Below are 16,405 nucleotides of genomic sequence, written 5' to 3' on the forward strand. Positions count from 1 at the left end.
TTTCTTCAATGAAGTGAACAGTCACTGCAATATAATTGTTATTTTTCACAGATGTCTATCAAGCAGTCGTAATGCAGATGGAGGATGCAGCTTGCACTGCAGATCTTTCTCATATTAGTGTGTTGTCGAACACTTGAGAGATTAAGCGTTTGGAGACGGTTTCTCTACAGGGATGTACACAGTTTTCATTTAATAAATAAGTCATTTTTCTAAACACTACACTCTCAGTTACATTAAACGGCAGATATTCTTTAACAAGTCTTAAAATCTGTTCGTCTGTGATGGCTCACTTGGATGAAGGCACTGATCTTGGTGCGAATCCAGTAATCTTTGTTTGTCTACCGCACCTACCCAGAACTGAAACGGCAGATTCCTGAACAATTGCTGTGGAAGTTGAACTGACTTCGTCACTGCCCAGATTCATAAAAACTGATTTCAAACGAGTTTCACTTAAATTAACTGTTGGATGCTTATGTCGCAAATGTCTGTTTAAGCAAGAGGTTGAACTACTTTTAAACGACAACACTGCCGAGCACAAGTTACACTTAATTTCCTCAGGATTCATCTTCATTAAATAATCCCACATCGTGCTTCGTAACGCCATAGCTGAAGACAGAAGAACCTCCACGAATGGAGATAGGAGCAAACTGCAGAAACAACGGCTACGCCGCTGGGAATCCCACATTCTATTAGTATGGGTGAGATACCCTTCCTGCTAATTTCCATGCACACAAAAGGAATCATTGTGGATAACAGGCACAGTGACTGTAGACTCACAAATAACGCCAAGTAACTCGAATAAATAACAAAATATATGAGAAAAAAATTTTTCCTTTGAACGTGTTTCGAACCAGTACTATAAATTCATCATGCTTCCTAGACCTTCTCGTTCAGCATTACACTATCAGTGATACGTCAAACAGATTTCTTGCAATCATACCTACATCAAATTTATGTATATGTCTAATAACTGTCACTCTACGCCTTTTTTTCCAAGATAATGTAGGCTTACTTGCGTTTCTTAGTATGATTACTGTACATGAACAGAGAAGCGTATGTTATAAAAAATGTGTAATTTAACTGAATGATTTTCATACGTTTATTATTTTGGATAGTGTGCGTTATTTTATTGTTTGTTTAATTTTCATAAAGCAGATGTTACGCCATTTCGGAATAGGGCAGTCAGCTACAAAACGAAGCTGTATTTTAGGAAAACTTAAGCTTCATGCTATTGCTTGTCAAAAGATTTCGAAGTATTGAAAGTTTTTCATGAAGTGGTATGTTAAATGTGTTTCAGTACCTGTGCCGAGCCCGAATCTCGTCCGACACAGAGCTGAATGAAACATCACTGTTTCGATACAGTTAGTCCGTTCCATGCGCAGGTGGACTGAAACAGTCTTATTTTGAAACAACGATACAGTTTGTGTGTCTGGCTCGAGATCGAATCTGGTTCGGTTATCCGAGAGAGGGGCGGAATGAAACACCACTGTTTCGAAACAGTGAACCTTAACCGTTCCGAAACACTGAAACAGTTCCACGTATCGATACACTGTACCGAAACATAGAAACAGTGGCCAAGTCTACAGTAAACTGACAGTGATTTAAAACAAGATAACTCTCTAAGCGGACGAAAATATTTTACAGAATTATTTGGCTGGGCTTACCCATTTCAATTGGACTGTAGCCAACACACAAGGCATATGCAGACTGCAGGGTGAACATTTTGTCTTTAACAAAATATAGTCCCCGTGGCGGGGGCGTGAGAAGAGGGAGGAGGTTATGTATCTTGATTCAACAGGCAATAACATTCGTTCTAGGATACAACGATGCCCTAGTGACGATGCGTTCTGTTGGACAACTTCATACATATTAACGGAGTCGCACTGTCAGCCTGCGTGAAGATGGATGAACGTATCGATGAATTGCTGCACAGTTTGGGCACATTGTATTGGTGATGTGTCGCTGCTTTCTGCCTTGGTCTGCGCTACGTTCCTACACCCATACGCAAGGTTCTGGAAGTCCGCGTAGACACAATTCAAGATCTAGGGTAGAAATCCGGGCATATGTTGCACCGGCTGACTACAAGGAACCGTTGGTAATCGCTTGCTTATAGTAGAACTAAGATCAAGTGTGCGTCTGGCCACACTGCCACTAAAACCACGGCACTGCCAAGCTTGGCTACTCGGGTGTTGATAAAGAGTCTACTGGAGAGCGCAATGGAGAATGGCTCTCTGTGGTCTTCAGCGATGAGAGTGGGTTCTGTCTGCATGTGAGTGACAGACGTACACGTGTACGGCGCATACCTGGCGAACAGCATATTTCGGAGAGCATTCGCCCAAGACACACAGGTCCATCCGCTGGCGTCGAGGTGTGGAGTCATCAGTTACAAGTCGTGGTCACATTTGACGTTTCTGCAGCGTAAAGAAACTAGTGCCTGCTGCATTCCGCAGGTCGTTATCCCCAAGCTACCGCCATCTCCTCAACCGGACTTACGGCTGCTCCGACTCCAAGTGCTTTTCGTGATGTGCACGGACGTCCCTGGCCACCAAGATCTCCATATCTCTCGACAATTGGATAGATAGGGGACATAATGACGCGGGAAGTTGTTAGTTCTTCAGAGTTAGCAATAAAAACTGTCGAATTGCAACAAAAGGCACAAGATTCCCGAGATAATCCCATACCATTCGTCATCTTTATGTTCTTTTCCATACCAGAATGCTGCCAGAGGGGGCTACTCTGTGTATCGACGCGACTGCGCGGGCACTCTTTACTGTGACATACGTGGTTCATCAGGTCTGAGTTTGTTACTATATTTTCCTACAACGATGAACTGGCGGTCACATCACTTGTCAATAGAATAAACTTGTGATTGAAAGTACTGGATTTTTCCCAGCGATGTGTATGATGAGCCAAAGATTTAGAAGCCGTTTCTTAATAGCATTTTAGTTACATGACGTATTACAAAATGTGTTCCTGTAGGCAGTACACGATGTGTAAGGCTTTATATATCAAATTTTAAACGTGCGAGCTCGTATTTGTGTTGTAAGTAGGCTGTTTAGGTTTTTATGTTGGTAACGCCACGTATCACTCTGTATGAAAATCACGGACTGTGCTGTGTGAAGTCTGTGGCTGGTTTGCGTTTTCGGAATTTTTGCTATTGTAGTGTTGGACATTTGGATGTGAACAAAGCATAGTGTTGTGCAGTTGGAGATGAGCTGCCAGCAGTGGTGGATGTGGGAAGATTTTTGTGAGGTAAGTGGTTCATGAAAGGTTTAGGTTATTGTTAGTCAGGGCCATTCTTTTGTAGGGATTATTGAAAGTCAGACTGCGTTGCACTAAAAGTATTGTGTGTCAGTTTAGTGTTGGCCAGAATAAGTAAAGACAGAAATGTCTGAGTACGTTCAGTTCTGCTCAGCTGTTTGAAAATCAAATAACGTAGGAGGTTTATCAGCACAGTAATTCATTTATTTTTCTAAGGGGATGTTTCAGTGTGTGTGTGTGTGTGTGTGTGTGTGTGTGTGTGTGCGTGTATGTCTATGTATAGCGCTAAATAGTTTTTAACTCTGACACGTGTCAACGACGCAACTGTATTATAAAACGGCATAGGCCGTAACTGGCGACTAACGTAACGTACTACCTGTACATGATATAATAAAGGTAATCTTGTGTAAAGAATTTGTCAGCCTGCGGTGGATATTTAAAACTGTTTCATCATTCAGAGACTGCGCCCAAGCTGTGGACCCACACATGAGGAAACTAATGGAATCTATTTTGCTTCACAGGTAATCCATCCTGTGGACTATAACACTAGCATATGTTTCAGTAGATGTACATTGTAACTAGAAAGTTGGAAACAAGTGCCAGTGTTCTACCCTGTAATGTGAAACACGTATTACCTTGTAGCAGCGATCATTAATGCACGTGAAAACGAGATTAATGGAATCTTTCTTGTGTGTGAAATAAATAAATAAATGAAACATCAACACCTGACACCACTAATTGTGCAGCAAATTTAGGAGAAGCGGTGGTATTCAGTAACTGCGATCCGTACTATACAAAATATCGTGAAATAAAGTACAGATCCTTCTGCAACTACTCGAGGGGATTCGTGTAAGGCGCCTAAGCTAGTTTTTTTAGAAGACGCAGTTCCTTTTTTATGCGAGCGGAGATATATTTCCCATTTAGTACACTACACAAATATGAAGCCCTTACATGCTAGAAACTCTCGTCTGAAGTGGTTTTACTACGTGACTCAATGTTACAACTAAAAAAACTCTATCACATACACACTCACACACACACACACACACACACACACACACACACACACTAACACTCCGTCCGAACAAGCCTCGGGAGTCCCAACGTTACCGACCGGCAGCCGTGTCGTCCTCAACCGAAAGGCTTCATTGTATGCGGATATGGACGGGCACGTGGTCAGCACAGGGCTCTCCGGCATTGTCAGCTTTACGTGACAGGAGCCACTATTTGTTAATCAAACAGCTCCTCAACTGGCCGAAAAAATATATCGTCACTGAGGAAATAATCCCTTACGCGACAGCGTACAGTATATTAGCATATTATAGCATACACTAAACACAGTCTATGTAAAATTACTACAGACAAGCAGAAATTATGTTTATTTATTGAAGCAGTGCTCAGAATGTGATAAATAACTCACTTCCATCCGATACTAAAACACACTGGAGGCCTGCTAAAACGACAGCACATGTTGTGAAATGCACTCTACAATCATTCATGACAAGTTTATTTAACTGTCTGAGACAGGAAAAAAATTAAAGTAGAATTGGCATATATGCCACACAAAAATAGAGGAGGATAACGTCAAAAACTTTTTCAGATTTTGCTCCTTCAACTAGAGTTTTAAGAGTGATACTTTATTAGAATTTTTTCTCAAAAAATTGGGAAATGCTGGGATAAATTCATTGAAAGGACACGACCCATTTCCCCACCCATACTGACTATCGCAGAGCGCTGTATTTATGTACGGTGACAGAAGCCTTAGTCGATTAAAACTGTGTACTTATGCACAACAATCAAACTCTCGGGTTCCATGGAAGAAGTGGCGTGTTTACCCCACAATCATTCTGTAAAGTTACGTGTGTTTGTTACACATTTAACTGCTTTACGTTCAAATTAGTAGTCCTAATTAATTTTCACCTCGATCCGAAATTAGGTGAGCTCGCTCAAATTTCCATACTTCTTAATGATAGTCTCACGGTGCTATTATACTTCTACCAGCCTCAATTTCATCCATTAATCGTCTCGGTCGTCCTCTCTGTTTCTTCCCACCATCAATCTTTTCCAATCAGAACAGTGAACTTGGATGAATCACAAAGATTGTAGCTAACCATATTGATTTCCTAGCAGTGAATTCTGAGACTCCTTGTTACTTCTACTTTTTGCGGCACTTCATTTTACCCGTCTCTGGAATATGCAACACCATACTCCATGACCACACTTCTAAGGTTTGTATTCTTTTCCATCTACCTAATCATCCAAGATTCTGCTCCATAAAGGCTTATGTTTCAAATATATCTATTTAATAATCACTACCCGGTAGTCAAGGAGACCCTGTTTGACGGCAGTTGTGTTCTTTTCCTGATTAGCGATTCTTTTAACAGGGGTATTCTAACATCCATTTTACTTCTGCTGTCCGCTGTGATACAACATTCGAATTTCCTGTGCCAGCCTTCGTCTTGAAGGTACCCTGACATCGGTTTTGCCTTCCTTGTATACTTCATTATCTTTGTTTATCTTACGTTGATATTCACCTGACACTTCTCGTCTGTGATTATATTTTTGGTTAAGAACCTGTATAACTCGTCCTCAATTCGGTCCAATAAGGCAACCCAATAAGGCAATATCGTCTACAAAACTGATCGTTGTGAACCATTCATCTTTAATTCTTACCCAATTACAAGCGGATTCTGAGAATTCATTCAGTGTATTCATTATGCACAAATTAAATAATGATATCCAATTTTTCTTAAGACAAGGAAGAAAGAGCAGAGTTTAACATCTCGTCGTTTTCGACATCAGAGACGGATCTTACTTTCTTCCTATTTTGAGTCTGTCTTAAAACAGGTGGAAAGCCTCTTCTTCATATAATTCTTAAAATTAGAATTTCACTTCAGGAAAGCCAGTTGCTCCATGAGAAAGCGAAGCAATTAAAGCGACTAAAACCATGATGACATCTATGAAATTTGAGCTATAGCTCCAAATAATTGTCACCTTTAATGAGAAAAATAGCAGGCGTAAATAGTGAACGGAAAAGTGCATTTTTACGAAAATATTGATATTTTTAGTACGTATTCCTCCCAATCACTTTACCGTTTCGAAAAAATTAAATAGTTCGTTTATTTCCATTTCAAATCCTTCTGTGTAAAGGATTCAAGGAAGCATTTGCTTCCCTAGGCAGAGAAGCAGTAGATAAAATAATTATATAATTTAGTTATCGAGTAAGGTTAGCAAACAATTCATGAAATTATAGAAAAACTGTACCTAAAGCGAAATTTATGGGACGAATCTCTGCCATTAGAAAGAAAAGTTCGTGTTAGACAAGGCAACAATTTATGATCTTTTACTTTTTAGATACAGTTATAAGTAACTGAAATTTGAAGCTACAAAATCAACATAATGCACCAATAATTCTGTGAAGGGGATCAAATTAAATTAAAATCCCAGGGTTTTTCATATTACTTGACAATGTTTTCAGGAAACTTTCAGAAGCAATTACTCTAATAAACGTTCTCGAAAAGAAGCGCTATAGAATTGGTCTTACAGACTCAGCTAAGAAAGCTAAACTAATTACCAATGTAAAAATGTACACCAAATACATAAAAACAAAAATAATAAATTAGAGTAACTTAGTAAATTTAAATGTCTTGGAGAAACCACTCAGCAGACTGGACTAAATTGGCAATAGGTGTAAGGTTTAGTAAAACGGAAGGAGAATATTATTTACCAAAATTATATAAATCAAGTTATATATTTCTGTTAATACAAAACCAGTTTACTATACGACTGTGGTACGACCACAATCTTCATATATATGTTAATGCTTAACAATGAACTGCAAGCTGAACAGAATATTCAGGATAAATGAATTAGTAGAAAAATTAATGTTTGCAATACGAAATACAAGTGGTTGGAAAATGAGAACTACTGAGGAGATCTACCGAAATGTACTGAAATTGTAAGAAGTAATGAGAATGTGAAGTTTAATCTTCTTAGGACATTTCTACAGCCGGCCGGGGTGGCCGAACGATTCTAGGCGCTCCAGTATGGACCCGTGCGACCGCTACAGTCACAGGTTCAAATCCTTCCTCGGGCAAGGATGTGTGTCATGTCCTTAGGTTAGTTAGGTTTAAGTATTTCTAAGTTCTAGGGGACTGATGACCTCAGCAGTTAAGTCCCAGAGTGCTCAGAGCCATTTGAACCATTTTTGAGCATCTCTACAAATGAAGAAGAACAAGCTAACGATAAGAATATTTGTGAATTCTGGAAAAGGAAGTCAACGGTAGCATGGTTTATAGATATAAGAAAAGAGCTAGAAAAGAGTAATTTGAAAGAAGTGTATATAAAAGAGTGAAATTTTTATTAGAATGTTTCAAGGCAAGTTTTAAGCCAGATAAAAATAAATCAGGAGCAACATGCAGAGAAGAAAAGAGAGTAAAGGGGGGTGGGGGTAGGAGTGGGAGAAAATGACGGACATTAATTGGTTATGTCCTCCTATTTAAAGAATAAAAAAACAAAGGGCATTAACATAACTTAAAACAGCCAAAGACTATTTTCTTATCAACACAGAAAAAAATTGAAATGATTTGAAAAATGTGCAATTGTCTCAAGTTTACCTAGCACTCTTCTGTTCCGTTAACAGACCTACATAGGTTAGGCTAACCTAATCATCTAGAGACTGTTCTGAATCATGAATGTGGAATGCATTAAACACTTTGTAACCTCCCCGCAAAATTTAAAATTGTAATTAAAATATTTATTACGGATAGTGATTCTAATTTTTGTGTGACCTCAGAACAAAACTGGTTCCCATTTATAATCTTCGTGCACAAATGCATTCACATTTAATGTACCCACAAAATTCTTTTCTCATTTAATGTGAGCTACAAACAGAAAAATTCCTAAACCTCATAATAAAAAAATAAATTCAGTAACCTGGTAAAATTTGGACGACAGCAGTGTTGCGTCGTGGCCCTGTAAGATCATTCTGAATAAAAAGCAAAAATTCTTACCTCAATAAAAACGGCGAATATATCTGCTCTTACTTAACATTTTTCTAGCACAGCTCCGTGCAATGCTGGCCTATACATTTGTGATTTGTGAAAGGAAGCAACTGATTTTTTCTTTGAAATGAATGCTTTTAAAAAAAAAATTACTTTATATTACCAAAATTATTATTAGGACATTTTTAAAACATTTGGATGACAGTTCAGATACATTACTAGATATGTGCGACGCTGTTTCTTTACCTTATACAATAATACTCCATCCTCAGATTCCCGACCAGAGGAGACTGCAGACAAGTGCAGACCACCTCAGACAAGCGACAAGCAACAACTAACTGCTACAGTTACACAGTTCGTACTGCAGTCAACACTGCTCTCTGGTCAGCGATTCTCATATCGCAGACAGCGTATACCTCTTACATAACCCTCCACTGTGGAGGGGGGGGGCAAAAATTTGGCAGCGATGGTGAGTCAATTGCACTTGCTATGAGCAACAAATTTTTCTTAATTAACTAAGTTTACGGTCACAGAATATATATATAAGTGCAGAACATGAAATAAAATATGGTGGATATGCACTGAGTACAGAACATATTGAGCAATGACAAAATGTATACGCAATGAGTACAAAACATATTAACAAATGACATAAAGTGCACACGCACTGTAGTACAAAACATATCAGGTAATGACAAAATGTATACGCAATGAGTACAAAACATATTAACAAATGACATAAAGGGCACACACACTGTAGTACAGAACATATCAGGAAATCACAAAATGTATACGCAATGAGTACAAATCATATTAACAAATGACATAAAGTGCAAACGCTCTGTAGTACAGAACATATCAGGAAATCACAAAATGTATACGCAATGAGTACAGATCATATTAACAAATGACATAAAGTGCACAAGCACTGTAATATTTTTTTTACCATTTTACAAGAACTAGGATAGGAAAGGGAAGGATTACATCATCACTGTAACACAGTAGGTTGCACGTAGATGCACTGAAAGTCCATATCTTTCTACAGAAGCACAACACCAAGTGAGACAATATGAAGTTCTCTTCCCTGAAGAATTAATCAGTGTAGCCAAGACACTGAAATGTCGTATTAATATTCAATGTTATCAGTTTGGTAGTACATTAGGTACTCCATCGCTCAAGGTGGTGGACAGCATGTCGTGTCAACACCACGTTCTTGTAAGGCACACCAACATAGAATTAGTGCAAAAACCAAATATAGTGCTCCATGATCACGAGGATAAAGAGGAAAAACGGATATTGCAGTAATTCCTGGTAATTAGGTCAGAAGGTGAAGGACATTAAGTCTTACACCAGTCACCATTGAGAATTACACTAGTCTATCAACTGATTTGAGTAATTGGTGGCACTCATCGCCTAGTTACTGAACATTTCTGTACTATGTATGAAGTATTACAAATAATGTTCATAAGTCATCTGATTATAGTGAACATTGGCACTCATTGCCCAGTTACAAACCATTTTATGCATTATTCAAAAGTGATCACTCAACAAGAATTAATTAATGGCATACTATTTACATAATTCAGCTAGTTATAGTAATCATTGGCACTCATTGGCCTGTTACAAACCATCAGAAGTCAACCTTCTAAACAGGAGCTAATGAGTGTAGCATCAAGCTACTAGTATTCATATATATAGCATGTAGGTGACATAATACAAATATAAGAAACAGTGGCATTCATTGGTTAGTTACTAAACATATAGCAAGTACTGAATATTACAAAACATTTTTCATCATTCAAGTGACATACGAAATATTTAAAATAATTATTGGCACTCACTGGCCAGTTACAAAACATCAGAAGTCATCCTTCAAAACAGGAGTTAAATAGTGTAGCATCAAGCTACTAGTATTCATATATATAGCATGTAAGTGAGATAATACAAATATAATAAACAGTGGCATTCATTGGCCAGTTACTAAGCATATAGCAAGTATTGAATATTACAAAACATTTTTCATCATTCGAATGACATACGACATATTTAAAATAATTATTGGAACTCATTGGCCAGTTACAAAACATCAGAAGTCATCCTTCAAAACAGGAGTTAAAGAGTTTAGAGCATGTATGCATTATTACAAAATATCATTCACTATTACTCAGAACTCATCATTCAAGTGACATATGACATATTTAAAAAGTAACACACTGTAACTATTACTCAAGGTCTGTGATTAGAAAAACATAATTCAGTATGACTCGGAACTCTCTTAAACTGGTAGCATTATTTGGGACTGTTAATAGATTTTTTTATATTAGCAATGCATTGCCTTGGGATCGATAATTAATTGCTGGGGCATAACAATATTTACTCTTGACTTATGCTGCAAATGAGGATAGGTAACGTCATTCGTCATGAGTCAGCTGTAGCAAGGTTATGTAACAAGTAGAGTATATGTGATCACATTCATGAATAACACATACAAATGGATAAAAAAATACAAGTGCTAGAACAGGTTTAATGACCAACTGTTTATAGCACATTAATTTCATGAATAGCTTCTCCTGAAAAAAAAAATACAAAATGGACTATTAAGCTGAAAGAAGAAACGCATATTATGCTGAAAAGTAGTGAACTTCGAATTAACAGGTAATGAAATGTGTATTAATTATATATGTTCTATAGCTGTCCTTTCCAAAACCTTCAGTCATCATACCATGCGACGTAAGACATACTGTCAAAACGAACTGCAACAAATACTTAAATATCTACATAGCATAAATACATAAACTTCATCATTGTCCTCATCTGCAAAGAAAAACTTAAAAGCGGTGCGTTTAGTGGCCATATAAAGTTTATCACTATCAACACCTGTAAACAAAAACTTCATTGTTCATATCACCATAATTCCATTATTATCATCACCTGTAAAGAAAAACTTCATTATTCATATTACTATATTCTTCATCACTATTCATTATCATCTGCAAAAGGACACTTCATCATACAACTATTCATAGTATAGAGTTCCTTATTTCTAGCATATTTCATCACTAAAACTAAGATGTGTAGTTCTGTCTGACAGCCTGCATCAATCGCCTCGTATTCTGAACGAAAAATTAGTTAAGACCGCTATCATACGATGTGTATAGTATATTCTTGTTAATGCTTGTTAATTCTGATCCATTTACTCTTCGTGACAGGGTATTTCATCTTCTTTCGTTCATTCCGAAGGTGAAATTGCCATTTCATAGGAATCCACTGTGGTTTGTTTAATTTATTTCTTTGACACGTTATTGCTTTCTGAAAATGATGAACAATGATTAATGTCTTACATTTAAATCATATACCCATTAAATAAAAACTGGTTTCTAGTGATATAACTGAGCATACAGCATAGCATGACAGAAAACGTAATATGTCAAAAACATAGACAGTGTGCAGGTGCAAAAAAAGTACACAGAGTATCACAATGTGCAAGCAAAAAAATATAAAATATTCACGATGTTGAGATACCATAAGGCAAAATGTCAAAGTCAACTGCTGTTTGTTATATCTTAAAGATTTCATAGTGCACACAAAGAAAACAGGAAAACAATCATACATACCTGAAGAATGGAGAATGTGCACGGTCTGATGTGTAACGACAAGAAAAGCGACCTGCTAACCTTACCTTGCCGGGCAATTGCCAAGAAAAAATACGATAATCATCAGTAAGTGTTCATATAAATATAATTGCATAAGTAGTCGTAAAATATGTAAGTTTATCTGGAAAAATGTGCACGGTCTGATGTGTAACGACAAGAAAAGCGACCTGCTAACCTTACCTTGCCGGGAAATTGCCAAGAAAAAATACGATAATAATCAGTAAGTGTTCATATAAATATAACTGCATAAGTGGTCATAAAATATGTAAGTTTATCTGGAAAAATGTGCACGGTCTGATGTGTAACGATAAGAAAAGCGACCTGCTAACCTTACCTTGCCGGGCACTTGCCAAGAAAAAAATACCATAATCATCAGTAAGTAGTCACATGAATATAATTGCATCATTGGTCATATAAAAATCAGGAAATGGCATAACAGTGTAATAAATCATAAAGTATATTCATTTAATAAAGGGTTTAATATTGGAGACATGGTGATTGCCTTTAATTTTTCTGGTTCTCAAAGTTTCGGCGTGTACTACATTGGGGTGAGGAATGCTGCGAATTCGATATGGACCTGCGTATAGAAGCTCAAATTTACTACACCTATTCTTTCCTCTGTTGGACAAATAATGTGTGCATACTAATATCTTCTGTCCAATGTGAAAGTCACGGCGTGTACAAACCTGTTTTTGCTGTCTTCTTCGACGCTCTGCGGCACGTTTGATGTTGTTCAGCGCAATGTCAATTATTTCATGGTGTTGTAGTCGACGAAATGTAGGAAAGGTTACTAATTCTTTAATTTTGTTAGGTGGTTCAACATTTTTCAGTATAACAGTCGAAGATAGCATAGAAGATTCATTTGGTATGGAATTAGTTACATCCTGGAATGAGAGTATGTGTGTGTCCCAATCAATATGTTTTTTATTGCAATATATTCTACACAGTTTACCAATTTCTTTCATTAATCGTTCACAAGGGTTCGAAGAACCATGGTACCTGGATATATAGATCGGAGAAATGTTTCTAGCTCGTAACATACATACGTGTCCATATAGCTGATCGAAACTGTGATCCATTGTCGGAAATTACTTTCAATACATGCCCTACATGAAATAGAAAATGTTTTAAAAATGCTTTCGAAACAGTTTTAGCAATAGCTTTGCGTAACGGAGTGAAGGTAACAAATTTTGAGGTGAGTTCAACAGCGACAAAGATGTAGCAAAAACCTCTATTAGTTCTTAGAATCGGACCAAAAATATCTACAGCAGCCATGTGTCTCAATTAAACAGGTACAATGTGATGTAACGGAGGAATATGTGAAGTCGTATCTGACTTAGCTTTCTGGCAGATTTTATATGACGCTAAAACTCGTCGAATACGTTTCTCCATGTTGGTAAAATAACAGTTCTGTCTCAGTATAAGAAAACATTTTCTGGCTCCGTAATGTGCGTAACTTAAATGAGTATACCAAACTAATTTGTTAACAAGCTCGTCAGGAATACATAATAACCAGTTGTTGCTGTCAGGGTGAGAGCGGCGAAACAGAATATTATTCCGTACAATGTAATGGTTTCTAATGGTAACATTATTCCTATCTTGCCAAAGGTGTTTAATTTCTTTCCATACGTTGTCTTTACTCTGCTCTTGTGCTGTGTCTTGTAATGACGACGAAATGAAATTTTCAAGTGCAACTTGTTGAATGTACATGACGCTGAAATTTGCTTTGCAGAAGTTGGTTGCGATGTCTTGCTGATTGTTGCTGAGAGAACGGGATAGTGCGTTTGCTACAATATTTTGTGTGCCGGGAATGTGAACAATTGTAAAACTAAATTCCTGTAAATAAAGTTTCCATCTGCCTAATCTGTCGTGTGTAAATTTAGCGGAAAGTAAAAACTGTATAGCTCTATGATCTGTGTAAACAGTAGTGTGTCTTCTATAAAGAAAATGCCGAAATCTCGTAAATGCCCAAACAACACATAGTGTTTCAAGTTCTGTAACAGAATAATTGCGTTCAGCAGGTGACAGAATGCGACTTGCAAAGGCGATGTTTTTAATTACTGTAGTACCATCTTCTTCAATTTCCTGAAAAATGTGTACGCCTAAAGCGGTGTTAGAACTGTCGGTGGCAATGGAAAAATTTCTAGTAAGATCTGGATGTGATAAAAGTGGTGCATTCAACAAAACTTCTTTCAGGTTCATAAATTCAGAATGTGCTTGCCTATCCCAGGACCAAATAGTGTTTTTCCCCGTCAATTGGCATAATCTAGGGGTGTCTAAAGCAGAGTAATGAATAAATTTACGAAAAAAATTAATTAAACCCAAGAAGCTGCGTAGTTGTTTCTTCGTCGTAGGAACAGTAATGTCACGTAAAGCTTGAAGTTTTTCCGGGTCAGGCGCAATGCCTTCTGCTGAAATCACATGTCCAAGAAATTTTATAGAAGTTTTGCCAAAGTGCGATTTACTGAGATTAACTGTGAGTCCTTGTGCACGAAAAGTTTGCAACAGTTGATCACAAATTAGATTGTGTTCAGAATGTCGTCTACGTACGTTGTGATTCTGTCTTTAAGTTCTGTCGGAAGTATAGTTTTCAAACCGCGAATAAATGCTGCTGAAGAAATAGCTAAACCAAATGGTAATTTACAAAATTGATAACAGTCACCAAAACAGAGAAAAGCCGTGTACTTTCTGCAGTTGGGAGGGAGTTGAATTTGCCAAAATCTCGATTTCAAATCTAATATGGAATAAATAGCAGTACCATGAAATTTCTGTAGAAGGTCTTCTAGTGTATGTGGGCGATCTGTTTCATTAATAATAATGTCGTTGATGTGACGCGAATCAAGTACGAGGCGAAGTGAACCATCCTTTTTGTTAACAAGATGGAGTGGATTTATGTACGGACTAACTGCCGGTTCAATAATTCCTTGGTCAAGCATAGCTTGCAATTCTTTCTTAACTTGTTCTCTGTGAATATACGGAATGGGATAACGTTTGGCTTTAAATGTGTCGTGCTGTTTAACTTGAAATTCATACATAAAACCGGACATAGTACCAGGAACGTTGTCAAAAACTGGAGCTTGCTGTAAAAGAATTTTGCGCAGTTGCGTGCGTTCGTCGTCTGTATTTGCATTGCTCTGTTTAACTTTATCAGAAATCATTTGCATAACGTCATAGTCGGCTTCGTCTGGACTATTATAGTTGTGTACGTACGTATCTGTGAATAATGTGGAATGACAGTCTATGTTACGTGATGCGGAAATGATCTCTGTACGATTAACTGTTTGTTCTTCTGCAGATAAAGAGTGCTCAATTCCGAAAGCCAGTTGAACATTTTCATCCTTCAACATTAAATAGGAATTTTGAAAGTCAATAATTGCGTCGTATTGTAACAGAAAATTCGTACCTAAAATAACGTCTGTCGTCGATAAGGGAACAATCCAAAAATTTGAGTGAAATGTATGACCTGCAATACAAAATGATAAATGTGTCTCTAATTTTACATCTACTCCTTTGCCAGATACTGCTCCTTTTACTTTAGTTTTGCCTAATGGTAACGTAGGATAGGTATTCTCTTTGTTACATTCGTTGAAAGTTTTCTCATTTATAACTGACATAGGTGATCCAGAATCGATTACTGCTGAAAATTTGGTTGATCCAATCTTTACTTCAGTGACAGGGTGTGAAATGGTTTTTTGAATAAGTGGTTTTTCCTGCAAAAGAGTGTCTCGGATGTCGTCAAAAGTAATAACATTTTCGTGAACAAGACTCTGCGTGTCAAAAGCATTTCTTGCGTTGCTGGAAGATGCAACCTGTACTGTATCCAGTCAAATTCTATCACACGTGCTATCATTTTCGCGAGGATGCTGTGGCATTTCAACTATTTGTACTGTTCTGTTATTTCTTCCTGACGTATTACGTTCGGGATGATATCTACTGTCTGGTTCATTCATGACAATTTGTTGTTGCGGATGATTTTGCTGCTGGTAAGACCGACTGTTATTAAACGTACGCTGAAAATTGTGCTCATTACTTTTACGTCTGTCATGATAGTCATTTCTATACGGTGCATTGCGATAGGAATTGAAATGGTGTGTTTTCTGTACGTACTAATTCCCTTGTTGCTGTGCGTTACTATTTGTTGGAGCTGACGCTATATGTGTAGGCGGCGAAACATTAAAGCTCGGTTGACCTCGTACATTACATTGTTGGTTAGGTATGCTAACCGGCTGGTTTTGTTGCTATTGTTGGGAAAAACCTCTATTGTTACTAAAATGTGTCTGCAATTGCTGAAAATTTTGTCGATACTGATAATTAAAATTTTGTCACTTATTAAAATTACGCTGGTAGTTCTGGAGTGCCAAATGAAAATTTTCACTTTCGGTAAAACTTGTCATATCTGGTTTTCTTTAGTAAAAGATAGTAAAAGAGAAGGCAGCAGTGCATAAAACTAAAGATGAAATAGCACTACTACGGCTCGGGGCCCTGTGC

The sequence above is a fragment of the Schistocerca cancellata genome, chromosome 9 (assembly GCF_023864275.1).
Source record: "Schistocerca cancellata isolate TAMUIC-IGC-003103 chromosome 9, iqSchCanc2.1, whole genome shotgun sequence".
In the NCBI taxonomy this organism is placed as follows: Eukaryota; Metazoa; Arthropoda; class Insecta; order Orthoptera; family Acrididae; genus Schistocerca; species Schistocerca cancellata.